General features: G+C 36.2%; 1 protein-coding gene and 1 pseudogene across 2 annotated transcripts in view; one reads left to right on the plus strand and one right to left on the minus strand.

Moving 5' to 3' along the window:
* Positions 1–6,316, minus strand: part of LOC105511620 — a 73,129-nt pseudogene extending 66,813 nt beyond the window's left edge.
* The window catches only part of LOC105511584 (chromosome unknown open reading frame, human C4orf22), a 642,164-nt gene that overhangs the window by 115,030 nt on the left and 508,508 nt on the right, over positions 1–18,626 (plus strand). The gene's annotated exons all lie outside the window — the stretch shown is intronic.

The following is an 18,626-nucleotide window of genomic DNA, read 5'->3' on the forward strand; positions in this document are numbered from 1 at the left end:
ATGCCCTGGAAGAGTGAAAGAGAAAAAAACCAAAAGAGAAATAGAATGACATATAATAAAAAACTAAACCAAACAGACCAAACACACAGACATAAGGAATCACAAACTTCCAACACATTTTGGAGCTTGTCCTCAACATGTTAACGCTCTTTAAGCTGTTCTTTCATTGAACCTACGTGAGCTGGGTTTCTAAAGCAGACGGTCCCAAAGAAAACAACAAGAAAAGGAATGCCGAAGGAATAAACACTACATTTGATTAACATTCACAACCCGGAGGATTGCAGCTGGACAACCCCAAGCTGTATTTCACACGCGGAGAAATGTAAACTCCTCTTTCATTCGGTAGCCATAACTTCTGGGAAGAAAGAGATCTTCACAGAGGTCCAGAGAAGTGCAGCCATTTCTAGGTTTCCAGGCTCCTGGTTGAAATTTTTACATTTAAATCAGGATACTTGAAAATAATTCAGGTACCCTTAGAAAACAAAATTATTTTCTGATTTTGCATATGAGTTAATAATCAAGGACAAAATAGCTTTGATGTGATGTCACCTTCGACCTGAATGGCATCTACTTAAATGTAAAAAATCGCATAAAGTACAAGTTAAATGCCCTTTTTGAGCCCAGATCTTTCTAGAACCTTTTTATAAAAAGGAAATATAAGTCATGGAAATAACACTATAAGTATTCATTGTTACTTTTTTTTTTAATCAAAAGAACTGACTATTTTACGGTTCTAAAAATTCTATTGGAATTACTTATAAATGTTTGATGAAAGGAAGAGTTATGAAGGTTTCCCTCAAAACCGTTTTTTTTTTTTTAAACAAATATCCTTGGCTATCTAAAATAAGTGCAAAGTATCTTGAGCCATATTTCAAAACATTTAACCTGAGGGCTTAGTTTTGAGGTGCAGTCCTTTTCTGGACTATTTACTAGCACTAAAACGATGGTAAAAATGGCCATGGAAGCCTTCCACACTTGGAGGAATTGTTTTGCTTCTAGTCTCATCGAAGCCAGCTTTAGCCTACTCCAAACCACAGAGTCAGCAAAAGCATATTCTTCATCCCTCAGTCCCTGAATCCTGTTTTCTTTAATCTGCCCAGGGCATAGGCACTGCCCCTGACTTCAAGTAATCTTTTCCACCATATCAATGCCCTCCCACCCCATGCTTTTGCAATCTTGCATCATGTTAGGCCCTTGCACTGCCATAGATAGCGTCAGAGGAAGCAGAGATGTATGCCAGTACCAAAAGGTAGAAAACTGTGTGCCAAAGTTTTGTTGAGAAAGTTGATGAAAGGTAATCTCATGCCTCTCTGCCAATTACAGGGGAGAGATGGCTCTCAATTTTACATAGTAGAATTTAAAATTCAACAGTTTAGCTGAAGGCTATGGAGCTATGGTCTTGAACCTGCGTTTAAATAGAAAGCCTGTTGTTTTTTGTCTTAGGTTGTGTTTTCATTTAAGGTGGGTTTGGAACAGTAGTGTGTTGGAGACAGCATTCACAAGCCTGAAAGTCAATTGAGCATGACACTTCTCAGATTTGTCATCTGCTGGCAGCCTGAAATTGGCCAAGGTGAAAGTATTTACACCACTGATATTGGCAAATGCTGTCGATCATGACCTTCCCACTCCTGCCCTCTCTAGGTTTGGGCTTATTGATGGTGATTGAAGCAGAGCAACCAAAGCTGTTCTAAGTCTATACCTTGATGTACCATTCTTATAATTTCCTAAAATGCAAAGCTTGTCAATCATTTTTTCCCTTTTTCACTCATCTTCATTTTGCTCTAGACTTCCTCTACAGATGAATACTCCCTTCCTCTTTCGAACATTCCCCACTCTACCTTTATTGTAAACTCACCTGCCTCCTCAATCTTTTCACAAAAAGAGTTCCTAATTCCTTGCCTTGCCCCAACCTGGCAGGCTTCCAAGGTCACAACTTCACCTGGGTCCCTCTTGTTCAATATGAAGAAGAATATTTTCATGTGCTCTTCAAGTCTGGAATATGTAATATAAATTAAATAATGTAGATGTGAATGCTAAGTGCTATGATATAGGTGTGGATGTGTTAGTCCATTTTCACACTGCTATAAAGAAATACCTAAGGCTGGGTAATTTATAAAGGAAAGAGGTTTAATTGACTCAGTTCCACATGGCTGGGGAGACCTCAGGAAACTTACAATTATGGTGGAAGGCAAAGGGGAAACAAGGACATTCTTGATGACAGGAGAAAGAAGAGAGAGCAAAGAGCAAATAGGGAAGAGGCCCTTATAAAGCCATTAGATCTCATGAGAACTCACTCATTATCACAAGAACATCATGGGGAAATCTATCCCCATAATCCAATCAACTCTTACCAAGTCCCTATCTTGACATGTGGGGATTATGAGATTACAATTCAAGATGAGATTTGAGTGGGAACACAGAGCCAAACCATCCATATCAGTGGATGAAAGTAAATTTATGGAAAGTAAGTGTTGATACCTACATAGGTATAATCTTACCTGTTTTGTTTTAGCCCTTAAATGTAATCTGGATTTTTTACTTATAGAATAAGATTGAGCAAAGAAAATATTAAAATATGTCAAAGTTATATATATATATATATAAAATATATACATATATTTAAATATATTAAAAAAAAATTTTTTTTTGAGATGGAGTCTTGCTCTGTCACCCAGGCTGGAGTGCACTGGCTGGCCTGATCTTGGCTCACTGCAACCTCTGCCTCCTGGGTTCAAGCGATTCTCCAGCCTCAGCCTCCCGAGTAGCTGGGATTACAGGTGCCCACCACCACACATGGCTAAGTTTTGTACTTTTAGTAGAGATGGGGTTTTCCCTTGTTGCCCAGGCTGGTCTCAATTCCTGAGCTTAAAGTGTTCAACCCACCTTGGCCTCCCAAAGTGCTGGGAATCCAGGCATGAACCACTGTGCCTGGCCTATAATGTTGTTTTAGTAAAAGACAGTGAGGCTGGGCATGGTGACTCACTCCTGTAATCCCAGCATTTTGGGGGGCCAAGGTGGATCACTTGAAGTCAGGAGTTCAAGACCAGCCTGAGCAATATGGTGAAACCCCATCTCTATTAAAAATACAAAAATTAGCCAGGCATGCTGGCTTGTGCCTGTAACCCCAGCTACTAGAGAGGCTGAGGCAGAAGAATCGCTTGAACCCAGGAGGCGGTGGTTACAGTGAGCCGAGATCACACATTGCACTCCAGACTCCAGAGCGAGTCTCTGTCTCAAAAAACCAAAGTGAGAATTAGTTATTAGTTTTAGAAAACTCATTTGCAAATGTGATTTTAGAAGAGATAATATTTCTAGGGGTCTCCTGGCTCCTCCTCTTTCATTATGATTTTTCTTAGTAACTAGACCTACACTGAGACCTATATTGCCAAATAAATCTGAGAAAAAAAGCAATAAGCAAAAATACTCTACTAAATGTGCTATATATTTAGAAACTTTACAGTTCCAGGCCAGGGGTTCTTCATATGTGGTCCTTAATCAGCAACATCAGCATCATCTGGGAATTTGTTAAAAATGTAATTTCTTGGGGCACACCTTAGATTTACTGAAACAGAAACTCTTATGGAGGATTCTTCAGATATGTTTTCAGAGGTCCTCCGGGTGACTCTGATGTCTGCTTACCTTCAACAACCACTGTTCTGGGCTTTGGCCATGGAGTTGACTGCCAGTGCCAAGCAGTGTATTTATCTGAAAGTGAAAGTGGGGTTAGGAGTAACAAAGGATACATAGTTATTTAATATTTACTATTTATGTAACCCTGGGCAAGCTACTAAATTTTCATATTTGTCTTAAGTTTTCTCATCTGTTAAGGGGGCATATTAACAGTATGTAATTCAAATGATACTTTGTGTGAAAACATAAAATTATGCATTAGTATGAATATAATATTAATTATTATAGTATTGACAAAAACTAACAATTTATAGAAGGATGCCAGGTTGGGATGCTAGGAAAGGGCATCATTTAATATTATCTGTGGGTATCCAATTGAAAACACCAGGTGAGAAATTTCTTTAAGAGTGTAATGCCAGAACAAATGTCTTAGAGCTCAAGAAAAAGGTATCCTTGTTCATTTTTATTAATGAGAATTATAATTTATCATGTTGTTATTTTTGCTTTGGCTGCTAAGATTCTCGAGGCCGAATTTGACACTCAGTCATATTAATTTTGTAAGTCTTCTTGTATATTTACCTGCTCCTTTCCTTGGTTCTTTTCATCCTTTTTCTTAAAAAAAAAAAATTACCGTATGAGTCCTTAAAAACAAGCTCCTCATACTTTTTTTTGTCTTAGTAAAAAAATAAAATTGAGCAAGAAAAAATCTAGACATATCATTTGATTGAGTAAAAGAACTCTGCTTAGGAATACTAGAAAAATTTCCATTTGCACTGAAGGAATGTCTTTGTGTCATCTCTGTGGTCATCAGCTTCTCATTCTCTACCTCTCTTTTGTCTAATGAAAAATGCTTCTCTAGTACCACAGAGTAGTGAAGAAAAGCACTAGACAGTATTCAGGAAAACCAAGAATCAGCTTCTGCCACCTTGGACGTGTTGCTAAATGTCTTATGTTCAGATCCCTCACGATGGATTGTGAAAGTGTATATAAAAATGCTTGGTAAACAACAAAGCACTAGGCAAGTTAAAGCTGATGTATACAAAATTTTGGTTGCCTAGATGTTATCTGCTGAAAAAATGCGTGAATGAATTCTCAGTCTACCTTCTCGTTTTCTTTCTTATGTTGTATATGACTCTACTGGCTTTCAAAATACACTCTAGGGCAATATTTTAATAAATCAAATTCATGTTGTCATTACAAACATGGTGTTATTTTATGTAAGTATCACCTTACCTGGAAATGTGTTACTTTTAAACACCTTATGCAAATGTAACTGTTTTATGTATCCATTACTGAGTCACTAGATGTCACTCAATGGCCCACACTTGTTTTTATTTTCTTCAATTAGGGATATGACAGTTTTGTCAATATGATGAGATTGTGTTGATTTAAAATTTGTCACTTAGTTTTTGAATCAGGACTAATAGCATGGTATACTATTCATGAAATTCGAGGGTGCATTTCAGAAGGGTTTTGTTTTGTTTTACCCAAATGCCATCTTTCGTCCAACAGAAAATTGCCTCAAGAAAATCTTCAAAACTGAGAAAATAGGATAGGGTAGGGTCGACATATGTATCAGCAGAAAAATTAATTACAAATTTGTTTATTTTTGCATTTTATTGTCAATTATACAATCAAGTAGTTTGGAAACCATACCAAATAAAGTTTAAATGAAATAAGCTGATCCTAATTATAAAGAGATAAGGACAGTAATAATTATTTTGCAGTATTACCAGGCACTGTATGAAATGCTTTTGTGTATTGAGTCATGTAATTAGCCACAGAATAACCTCATACAGGTTATCCCAATTTGATAATTACTGTTATCCCTATTTTACAAAGAAAGATCTGAGACTTGAGGAGTTACATAAATTGCTCAAGCCTCATAGTAGTAGATTGTCAGCTAAATTATGAACCCAGATTCTCTGCCTTCAGAACCTGTGTTCATAACCATTGACTACCCTGAAGGTTATTGTATACTATTTTAACTGGTTGGATAACAATAGATGTATCAGAAAATGAAATTAACTCCCCTCAAACAGATAACAACTACCAAAAAAGTAACATCCTAAAAATGAAAAATGTTCTCCAAACCCAAACCAAGTAACAAACATTATTGCTATTGGTATATTTATTGATAATGTTTGTCATATTCATTATATATTATGCCGTAAAATAGTACTGCTACACCATTTAAAAGACTTTGGCAGGAAAAATCTGGTGGCATTAATTCTGTGCAACCATAAAAAGAATCTTTGCTAAATGCCAGCAAATGAGGTGGTAATAACTTCAGACTATTTTGCTCAGCAGGGAGAGACTCAGCGGGGCGGGGCGGTGCAGGGCGGGTGGGTAGAGGGGTTGGCTAGGGGCGGGGGTGGGCGAAGATCTGCTTTCAAATCTCTTAATTTTGCAATTGAAAACAATGATATAAAGTTCAGGTGTGCCTTGTGAACCATTTAAATTGAGGATGTATTAACATGTGAAATAAGGTGTATCAATTTTATGAAAATGATATATTTTTGAAATGTAGCATTCAGACTCCATAGCGTGACTGCCAGTGTTTCTGAAACCGCGAGATGGGAGAGCGCTTGCACTCCTTCCCACACACCTGTGTTTACATTGAGGCCTTGGCAGCACTGACCCGCGGCCATCCTTCACTCGCAGCTTTCGGTTTGCTTTCAGCCATGGCAAGCCACACTGCCCCTGCACTTTCACTAGCTAGCACTGTTAGAATATTGACTTAGGAGTCCAAAGCTTGGAATTTAATAGAAATCGGTTTGTTGAATCTCACTCATTTTAGAATGTTACACAGATATTTCCTTCGATCCTCAACTAGAATTGATTATGTCTTGTAAATACTGTTGAACTTTTAGAAAGGGGGCAGGAGAGGGAGTTGTTTTCATGTAACTTTTGCTTCTATACAGACTTAAGATATTTCCCCCCATTTGTGTCTCTTGGAAGGAGGGATTACAGACTTAAAATGAGTAAGTTATTTAGTAAAGTAGATAGTAAGCGGGGAGGAGAGTAATGGTTTTTCGAGGCTTCTTAGGTTTCAGGTACATGTATTAGAGTGAAAGATCTCTATAATATAACATATTTGCGATGGCAGTTAATGTTTTGGGATGCTACCTTTTTAATAAAAACTTTGATGCATAAGTAATCATTCCCCCCCGCCCCCCCCCCCGCAAAAAAGCTATGCTATTGTTGTCAGAACCCAATGGATGTAAGGGGACTGCATTGGCCTCTTGATTTCTATATTCTGGTATAGTGAGTGTGAATGAGGTGATGCCATGCTGGGTCCCTATTGACTTCAATAGGGGTAACACCATGTTTGTGAGGACCAAGAAGAGACCCAGAGCCAGTGAATGAGACATAGGATTTATTGAGGGAACTTACACAGTCCAGTGGCAGGAGGCTGGACAGGAGAACCATAACCACTTATTGAAAGCATGCAGTTTATACAGCATTTTCACTTAGTACCCTCCCTCTAGCAATGTCCACCTGGTAACCTGCATTTAACCCAAAAGAAAGGAGAGCCTCAATTCCCTGTATGTCCCATGTTCCACAGGATGGGGGTAATTCAGATGTTCCTCATAGATAATCATGAATCTCCAGGTTAGCTACTCCTGGATTCCTTAGCGCAAAACTCTGAACACACATTCTTCTTCTTAAGTTATAGCCTACAGATGGATCTGCCATATAGCTGATTAATTGGTACTCAATTCATCGAATCATGATGAAAATGATTACAGGTCCTTTAGTAGGGGCTTTGTGACAGATGCATTGGTGAAGAAGATAATCAGCTCCTTCCCTCAAGGGGCTTAAGATTTCTTAGGGGTTATAGACAAGCAAGTAGATCATTACAATGTCAATGTTACATAAACAGAAGAAAGGAAATTCAGAGTGCCCTGGGAACTCAGAGGAGGCACCCCAACTCAGGTGTTGTGGGGCCAGGAAAGCCTGCATAGAGAGAGATACAGCCAAGCTGAGACCTTACAGATGAGTAGGGATCAGTCAGGCGAGCATCAGAGAAAAGAATATCCTAGGCACAAGAGTATGTGTGAATTCCCAAAGCCAATAACTTATTTCTTCAGGACAAATTAAGTAAAATAGGTTCAAGGGCAAGTATCGTTATTCCTTCCCAAGTGGTTCTGAAGTTTAATTTTAACTTTTGTAGCTTTTTATCTGTTTAAATGGTCTCCTGCTTAAAAAAAATAATGTGTAAACTTTTTAGTGAGATGAGCTCTCCCTCATGAAGGATGTCTTTTATTTACAGATTTTGTGCCCTTTCTGTGTAAAATAGGAAGAGCCCAGCCTTATTAAAAAAATAGATTTTTTTTTGAGACAGGATCTCACCTTGTTGCCCAAGCTGGAGTACATTGGTGCGATCACAGCTCACTACAGCCTCAACCTCCCAAGCTCAAGCCTTCCTCCCACCTCAGCTTCTTGATTAGCTGCAACTACAGGCGTGCACCACCACACCTCACCACACCTGGCTAATTGTTATCTCCTTTTTTTTTTTTAACTTTTTGTAGAGGCAGGCTCTCACTATGTTTTCTAGGCTGTTTTCAAACTCCTGGGCTCAAGCAATCCTCCCACCTTGACCTCCCAAAGTGTTGGGATTACAGGCATGAGCCACCACTGATTATAATTACATTGAAACAAATATCTTTTGGCTACCTAAAAATTTGTACTATTAAAAACTTTTACTGTCACATAATTCTTTTTGGTATTTAAAATATATTTTGACTACTTAAAAATGATGATTTTAAAACTGAAGTTTAAATCAGTTTAATTATTTCATGTTAGGTTTATGTCTCAAGGTCCTCCAATATTATATTAGCATCTTCATTATACAGAGGAATATGTTAAGTAATGAGAATAAGAAAAATAATGTTTGCATTTGGACACTTATATTTGAACAAAATTTTATCTAATAAATGTGATTTTACGTATACTTTTAGCCTATTTAATTATGAATCTTTTTAAAGGACTAAGAAGTTGGATTACTGACATCACAAATAGTATATCTTATTTTAAAAATGGAAATAAAGTAATTTATAATTGGATCTGGCCTTTCTGCCTGAAATTTTTCTGGATGGGACAATATATTTAAAGACAGTTTCTGAACATTTAAACGTAAATAATGTATTAAATGACTGCCATGTTCATCTATCAAAAACAAACCATCTGAGATAAATTCATTTATATTTGAAAATTTTAAAATGTCCAAAAATTCATTTGAACATTAGTATTCCCCATCCCACCGACGTGGAAGTTTAAGACGATTTTCCACATCTCACTGTTCAGATACTATGATAAACCATTTAAGTAAGTATGGTTTTATATCATATAATAGAATGTGGGGCATGGGTAAGGTTAGAAATATTTTGGGCAAAGAAGAATACAATTGAGTTGTATAAATCCGAAGTCGAGATTCAGTGTTTTACAGTAATACAAATAATGAAAATGTAAAAAATATATTTATACATTGACTATCAATGTATTCAACAATATTTGTTGATGGAAGTATTCTAGGTTCTGGGAATATGGTAGTGAGAAAGACATGGTACCTGTGTTCTTGGGGCTTATATTCTAGTGAGGAAGACAGATCATAAACAAGTAATGATACCAATTCAAAATGTAATCTCAAGTAATAATTGGTACCATGAAGAAAATAAAGCCAAAAAAGGTGACTGGGTGATGTGAGGTGAAGGACATTATTTTATACAGTGTATTTAGGGAAAGCCCCAGCAGAGGTTTGCCAGCTGAGAGAGTGAGCCCTGCAAAGATTCAGGAATATCCAGACAGAGGAAATAATGACTTTGAAGGGGAGTAAGTGTGGCATGTTGGGGTAGTGAGAAGGCCATGTGGCTGGGGCAGAGGGAGAGGAATGGAGGCCAGACCAGTAGGCAGGTGCCAGTGTGGTATGGAAGTTGAAGGCCAGGTAAAGATTTAGCTTAGAATGTTTAAAATAGGGCAGTAGATATGAACACATTTGCATTTGAAAAGATCCCTCTGGCTGTAGTGCGACGTGCAGGTTATGGGGAGAAATAGAAGCAGGCAGACAAGTTAACGGATACTGTAGTGCCCAGGCAAGAAATAGTAGTGGCTTGGTCCAGCGAGGTGGTGGAGGAAGTGGTTTGTGACAGGATGAGGAATGATTTCTTTGGAAATAGAGTGGCAGGACATACTGATGGATTAGTTATGCAGAGTGAAAGAAAGAGAAGGATTAACTGAGACATCCAAGTTATTTTTGGCCTGAGCAACTGGGTAAATTGTAGTGTCATTAACTGACGCTGGAAGATGAGGACAGCTGAGAGAGGAATGGGCTCTTCTGGGGGCTTGGAGGGAGGGGATTAAGAATATCTTTTCTATATGTTAAAATTGAGATAGCTTATGTCATCTAAGTGAAGATGGTGGTCCACTGTTGACATCTGAGTTTGAAACTCAAGATAAAGTCAGGGTTAGAGTTGTACGTTCAGAAATAGATAAGCATCACAAATATTTGGTGTTTGAAACTAATTAAGAACTCCTAAGGAGAGAGGTTGGATTAGAGGGCGAAGAACAGAATCCTAGAATATTCCTAAATTTAGAGATCAGTTGAAGAGGATGATCTAGGAAAGGGACTGAGAAAAAGTCAATGAGGCTGAGTGAAAGCCAGGAGAATGTGACGGCCCAGATGCCAGTAAAGAACGATGTTGCTCAACTCTTAGTAGTTTCCAGTGAGGCCAAGTAGTCTATCCTTTTAATAAGTTGTATAAAACACGATTCACATGGTGCTGTAATAATGCTGTCTCTCCTGCAACTCTACAGCATCATTGGCAAGAGTTAAAAAGGAGTTCTTGAACTCTCCAAACTCAAGGAAAAAATCTCCCTCACCCCTCACTCTATTCTCTTGACCCACCTTAACACTCACAGCTTCACTATCACCCCCAGCCTTGACAGTGTTGGGAGGGAAACTTGTTCTCTTCCAACTTGGGTCCAGTATTTGGGGCCTACAAATTAATTGACACTAGACAGATTAACAGGAGAAAAGACAAGGTTAATCTGTGTGGGCACAGTGTACACGCGGGAATACCTAGTGATGAGTAACTCACTGGATGGCCAGAGGTTATATGCCAAATTCAACGGTGGCAGCAGTGGGGAGAGACTTCAGGCTTCAGTGGGAAGGTAGGGAAGGTTCATTTGGACTTTTTCATACTAATAGAAATAAGCATCCATCTCGATGGCAGCAGAATTCCAGGGAAGCTTCCTGGGAGAGGAGTTAATGGCTGCTGCATTTTCTGGAGGGAAATTTAGAAAGGTTCAGATAAGATTTCTTTCTGCATCTTCTTTGGCTCAGATGTTTACACTTTATAATAATTTTTATACCAACTCTGGGGGTCTGAATGGGTCCCCGCGATTAATCTCATTGTGTTCTTCATCATTATTTGTGTCAATAACACAGAAACTCAGCATTTCCAGGGTTTTTATCCCCTGGAATTTCATTCCATTCGTTCATCTCCTTTTGTAACTGTATCTCCAATCCAATTTCTGGATCCCCTCCACTGTGGTCTCTGGAGCTCTATTCTGGTTACCCCTTCACTGTCAGATGGCTCTTCCTTAAGGATACTGTCTCCCCAGTATGATGGTGGATTTTACACTTTCATATCCCTGGAGCCTGCTTATCTCAGGCATTTTGTGTGTGTGTGCGTATGTGTGTGTGTGTGCGTATGTGTGTGTGTGTGTGCGTATGTGTGTGTGTGTGTGTGTGTCTTCCCCAACTTTCCTCCCAGCTTTGAAAAATCATGTCTTTAGACTGTATCTTCTACCATCTCTGCTTCTTTTTGTTGTTGTTGTTTTGTTTGTTTGCTTTTTTTGTGAGAGAGAGCCTCATTCTGTTGCCTAGCAGGTTAGAGTGAGGAGGTGCAATCACAGATTGCTGCAGCCTTGCAGCCTCCATCTCCTAAGCTCAAGCAATTCTCCCACCTCAACCCCCAAGTAGCTGGGACTACAGGCATGTGCCACTGTGCCCAGCTAACTTTTGTATTTTTTAGAGACAGGATTTCTGTATGTTGACTAGGCTGGTCTTGAACTCCTGAGCTCAAACAATTTGCCCACCTCAGGCTCCCTAGTGTTGGGATTACTGGCATGAGCCACCACATCCAATTCCACCTCTGCTTCTTGATGTTATCTGTAGGCTCCTTTGCTTTCTGTCACTCTCTTTATCCGTATGCCTGTCACAACTCTTGGTGATTCAGTATTCTTGGATATAAGCTTTCCATTTTGGCCACTCAGCGTTTGGCCCTCCTTTCTTTCATTGAGCTTTTTCACCACCACGCACATCCATCTTATCCCATGATCACACCTTAGATCTTGAATTACTAATATCTGTAAGCCTTCTGTAATCTCAACTTCAAGCATTCTACTTTCTCACCACTAATACTAAACTTTCCATAATTCTCCCCTTAGTTCTCTAGATTTATTTGTTGACTCCATGAGACCTAGCACCTACTGTTCCTACTACCTTTTAAAACTTTCTCATAGTCTCCATTCTCCCATTTGTCTCCCCTACTTAGTTTAGATTCTATGGTCCATCATTATAATTCCTCCCTGGCAGACATTATCAACTCACGTGCTCCTATATTTTGCTTTATTATCATTGCCTGGAAAACCCCAGCTCTTTTCTCCCCCCACAACTATGCTTACAGAGCTGAAAATGGCTGGAGAAAAACCTGCAAATGGAACTGGTCTCACTTTGAATTCATGATCACTAACCAGTATGCACCTTCGTGATCCTGCAATCCTACTTCATTTCCCTGGAGCAGTTATTTACTCTCCCACTGTCCTAAACTCAATCATTATTGCTCATTTACTCCCCACAAAAATTTTCGAAATCTATCTCCTTCTTCATATATTATTTAAATTTACATATAGTATTTTTGCCACAATTTAAATTGTGATAAAGGATGTCGTACCTGGTGTATTGTATGCGAACTTTTAAAATGTATCCAGTGGAGGCTAAAATACCATAGATGATGTCCACTGTTTTCCATATAGAAACACAGAAAAGCTCCTCTGTAACTGTTGAAGCAGTTCATCATGCATGTTTCTTCTTGACTCTATTTCCATTCCACTTACCCCATGGAATTTTCTTTTATAATATAATTTTTTTGTTTGATAGCCTGTTATGATACTTATATATAACAAAAGACATATAAATTGAAATTAAAAAATTCTTTTTTGTTTTGTGAGCAAAGGCCTCTAGCAGTTAAAGCAGTTAATGAATTATCATTATAGTTATTTTTAATTAGCAATTTGTCAAATGTCTGTTACACATTTTTAAAAACAATATTAAGCCTAAATTAAAGAAAAAATTACAGAAAATTCAAAATCAAAAAGGGCCTGACATAATTTTTCAGTTCTAATAAATATGTATACCCAGTGAAACCATTTTGTTTCTGCACATAAATGGTAGCTGGGTATGAGTTGATTCTATTTCCTCACATATTTCTTATGGGAAAGTTTGACTCTTTGTCTTAATAAAAAAATAAAATTTAAAGTACTTTGCTTTGAAAGACATTGTTATAGTGGAGTTTTTTTTTTTTTTTAAGTCATATTTGGAGTGGGGAGGGAGGTGGTGTTCAAATGACGGGTTTGCATAAATTTTAAATAATTTTATCTTAACAAAGGAATGTGAAGCAATCTCAGCCAAGTCTAAATGTTTAAAGGGACTTCTGACAGATAGGGTATACTACATTGATTAGACTGATTGGCCTAGTGTTGAGTATCACAATTCAAGATGATTATGGTTATGTTTTAAAAGATTAGTTCCATAAGAATTATCACATAGGTATAAATTGTGATTTATATAAAAATAATAGTAGGGCTTTGGTCTATTTATTCTAGCAAAGTGAAACCTAAGAGATGATATAACTATTTTACAATGCCAAGCACAATATCTTAGTGAATATTTACCGCATTGCAGTTGGATTATATAAAAGTTGAAGTTAAGGTTGCTAGTTTACCATATCCTCTATTAAAAAGAAAACAATAATAATGAGACATAGGGACTTAAAATACAAAAATATGGATTGAAGATTTTGAAAACAATTAAGAATTAGAAATGAAGTTTACAAAGAAAATTTGGAGGTATCTCTTTCATCCCAAGGCTTTTAAAGTATTTTCTCCTTGAGATTTAGAGCTTTTATGGCATATAAGGATTCCATAGTCAAATAGCTTTGGGAAATGATTGGTTAAAGACAATCAAACTGATTTCTTTGTTGAAACATGCCAATATGCATACAAAAAGCAGGTAAAATACTTTTTATATTATGTGAATACACTGGAGAAAAACACCAAATGTTTCTATTATTAATTTCAATTGTTAGGTAAAATGAGGACATATTTCTGGTCAAAAGTGCAAACATTTGCAACAGACTGATAATGAATTATTTGTAATGAAAACTGATCTGTTTCAAAGAAGAGAGAACATTGTGAAAAATCCATTAATTAGTTTCACACTAGATATTTACATTTTAAGTAATTATGTAAAGTGCTTATTATAACATTATGCAGAGCTACATTACTTTTGTCCAGTAAACTTATTTAATTCAATAAAGTTAGCCTGAATCTTGGAATTTTAGATAGAAAAATATCTTTATATTGGTCCTGAATTAAGTGGACACCTGGAACATTAACACATTTTGGGAAGTCTGAAGAGACCAAGTGACAAAAAGCTCACAGCCTATTACCATAAAGCTAAAACATATGTTCTGATTTACACACGCCAAATGTCTGCTTATGGTTGTATTCAGGTTTAGTGTTTTTTTGTTTTTTGTTTTTTTTAAATAGTTATATGCAGCTGTAGCAATTTAATGTGGGCCTGGGCAATACCTAGTTAATATATTCTTTTCCTTATGTACCAGTTCATTGAAAAAACAAACAAACAAACAAACAAAAAAAACCAAATTGATTTAAAAACCTTTTATTGTGTACTTTCTTCAAAAATTCTCCTTATGGATACTTTCTCATGGGTTACATAGTACTCCAAAGATTTTACATAAAAATGTTAGCTGGAAAATGTGAAGACACTGCTCGTCATTGTTTATGGTGTTAAAAGGTAAACTGAGGCATAATAAAAATTTTAAAGAGTATATTTGAGCAAATAGTGATTCATGAATCAGGTAGCCCCAAACCAGAAGTGATTCAGGAGCTCTGCAGAGGGTACACAAAGGGGGGGGGCTTTTATGGGATGAACAAGTTCATATTTATTTATGAACAAATAAAATATTTGCTTGGTTACAGTTATACAGTTGTCTTATTTGGTCTATCCTGTTGGAAAGTCCCTAGTTATATAACTATGTTAGTTGACTACTTCTGATTGGTTGAGTTTAAATTCTGTTTTTCTCTAATTCAAGCATTTACAAGAAACGGTCCAAGTTAAGTTCCACTTAGGTTTGCAATTTAAGCAGGGTTAAGCTTATTTTCAAGGCCTAATTAGTTTTGTCTGCTCAGAGATTTTTTAGGCCTAGTCTCCATTTTAATTTACTCATAACGACTGGATAAACTGTTTCAAAAGATTATATACCCAGGATACTATCAAAATGAATTTTCAATGTTAGTATGTGTTGAAAAATTACTGAAGTTCTGGTACTTGATTTTTTTCTGATCATTTGCAATTTCACCCAGTCTACAGTTTGCTATATAAAAACCTATTTGCCCATAAAATATTTTAAAAATTATTCTGTATTAATTTAGCTCATAAATTAGCTAAATAATTAAGTGCTACCCTTGAAGAGTAACTAATATCCAAAAGGGTGTTCATTATTCCTGAAAAACTATCAAAGCTGTGTATTATTTTATATTCATATAATGTTTTATACCATTTATCACTGTAAGCCATTTAAGCAGAAATCACATCACATGTGGCAACCGGTCAAGCATAGTCATAGACACTTCTAAGAAAAGACAATACTATGTTGAAAAAAACTTAGTAGAGGCAGCCAACAGACTTTCTATGGATTTTAGGTCTGAGCAGTAAAGGCCAATAGTTCAGACAAGGGTACCAGTGCTCTATTGACAATGAGAATGCTGTTGTGAAGTTCATAGTTGGTCGTTTCTGGGAATTTTTCATATGTCACAAAAACAAAATAATGTGCCAAAATTGTCAACAACTACCAATAAAATCTCCCTAAATGCATAGCAAATAATACAGTATTTTAAAATCTATTTATATTAGTGAGCTATTGATTTTTAAAATGAACAGAATTGAAACTCATTGCCATTTGTGGTACTCAGCCAAAGGTATACTTTTAAACTCTGTGGAAAGAGTAAATTCATCTATTTTACTGGCTTTTTAAAGCACATATGAAGTAATTTTGATAATGTGAAATTTTTTTCTTGCGAGAATTTGAATTACTCACTGTAGCCACCAAATGCTGATAAAATTTTAAAATTAGAAGGGAACTTGGAGACCTAGTCTTTATTTCCTTATTTTACAGATTGAGGAAACCACGCATGACCCTGAGGGCCTAAAATTGACTAGTTTAAAAATTACATACTAATTAGAGGCAGAGCTGGGGCTAAAAGTCAGCTATCCCTACTTCTAATCCTGAAAATAGAACATACATTGGAGCTGTTATATGTATTAATTATTACCAGTTAATATATGATAGTAGTGCTACCATATATTTTTTTCCCATTTATTCTAAGAATTTTCCAATGTGAGCCTGGTTTAAATTTAGGACCTGGTACATGGCTAATATTCAATATCAAATATTTAAGAGCTTTTGTCAAGTGAAGAGAGAATATTTTTGTGTTTTTGTATATATAGAAAATATGGAAATGCACATGATTTGCGTGATTATATGAGAAAGAATTACTATCTAAAACTGGATAGTAATATTAAAAGTGGAAGAGTCAGAAAATCTTGTAAAGTGGCTCCGTAACTGCACAGGTGGCAATTCTATCTGGGAATATAGAATATAAGGAAAGATTTTATTACTTTTGAAATTCTTTTACCAGAAATGTATACTAGATCAATTAGAAAGTGCACATTAAACTTTTTACAGTAAAATCAGTACTGGCTCTAACTGCCTTTTCTCTTTTCTCTGACCATGAACAGATATTAGAGGATGAGAAAAATTCAGAGTGAAATACTGTCACTTTTGTCTATCATTTATTTAATAACCTCACCCATAAAGTATTCTTTTTGGAAAGATTGAAATACCATTCAAGATTATAATTCTCCTAAGAAAGCTCTTAAGTTATCCAAGAAATGAGAACATTTTAGCACATAAACTTGATAAAATATCTTGGCATGCAGGCTATAATAACTTATACATTTTAGACATTGTTCAAGTTACAGCAATAAAAAACAAAGCAGTAGAGAACAGATGAAGGAAAACAGTCTTCTCTGGGCAGAAATTGGAGGAGGTAGCATTACTATATTGTTTTCAGTGATCGAATAGTATTAGCTGGCATTGGAAGTCTTACTATACTAAGTCAGGCATGATGCTCATGCTCTTACCTAATTTACCTTTGTCCTCACAACAATTCTGCAAAGCATTATTGTCCCCATTTCTTAGATAATTTCAAAAATATGCTCCATCCAGTAGACATTAAATACCGAAGCTAAAATTTGAATCAGATCTCTTGCTGAATGCTAGGTCTCAGTGAATTGTAATGTTACCTCAACGTTTGTCTTTTCAATATATTTAGTAGTGTATATGTAAATTCCAAAGCAGGTGCTTTAAAACAGAACTGAGATGTGGTAGACAGAACAATACTTTCCCTTCCCCAAGATGTTCATATCCTAATCCCTGGAACCTGTGATTATGTTACCTTACATATCAAAGAGGAACTAAGGTTGTAGATAGATTAAGGTTACTAGACAGCTGGTCTTAAAGTAGGGGTAGTAGCTTGGATTACACAGGTGCGTTTAATGTAATCACAGAGTTCTTAAAGGTGGAGGAGGAAGGCAGAAGAAGAGGTCAGGGTGGTTTGATGTGAGAAGGATTCGACCTGCCATTGCTCGCTTTGAGGGCTGAAGGGAGCCACAGACCACGGAATGCTGGTGACGTCTAGAAGGTAGAAAACGCAATTGATTTTCTCACAGAATCTTAACCTGTAGAACTACAAGAAATTTATGTTACTTTACACCACTAAGTTTGTGGTAATTTATTATAATAGCAGGAGAAAACTTATAACACTAGATGTAATTTTATCATTCTCTTTCTTTCTAATTACATTTAACATGAATTGCATTGATGATTTCTTATTTTTCATTCTTATCATTGGATTATGATTAAAATATAAATCATCTTGTCATCATTCTCAATTTTGTTTTCTTTATAACCAATATATCCATAATCTTGTATAATGTGTGTTTAAAGCAAGAATAAAATATAAGTTATAACCAGAGGAAGTATGAGGTCTATATTTTTTTAATCTGAATGAAAATATTTAAGAAAAGTTCAGGACTTGATTGTAACAGCCAGTTCTAAAGAGTATACATCAAGTGTTGAAAATATTTTAAAAGTAATGTTCTTCCAACTTTTTCCATGCCTTCTTCTTTTTGTTCCAAATGCATACCCTTGAGAATCAGAGACTCAGACCTTTCAATTTTTGTTGTTGTTAATTATTTAAGGAAATGTTGAATCTCTTGTGAAAACATTTTCTTTTACACTTAAATACTTAGAACACGTAAACTTTCGGATTGCTATTTTGTTCAGTGCCAATTGTAACATTTGAATTTTTAGCAGTAGTATTGAAAGCATTACTTTTTATAACTGTCTCAGAAGTTTATTTATAGTTACAAGGCGTACTTGAATGAATTCTTAATGCAAAACATATAAAAAATAGTTTTATTTAAATACCAAAGAAGTATTAATATAGCATAGTGATTTTAAAAATAGTAGGTGATTTGCTTTTAGCTTGTGTTTGTTTACCTTATTATTTTCCTTTTTTCCCCTAAAGAGTTGGTGAAATAACCAGTGAGGCAATTATACCTA

This window comes from Colobus angolensis, unplaced genomic scaffold (assembly GCF_000951035.1).
Source record: "Colobus angolensis palliatus isolate OR3802 unplaced genomic scaffold, Cang.pa_1.0 Scaffold200, whole genome shotgun sequence".
NCBI lineage: Eukaryota > Metazoa > Chordata > Mammalia > Primates > Cercopithecidae > Colobus > Colobus angolensis.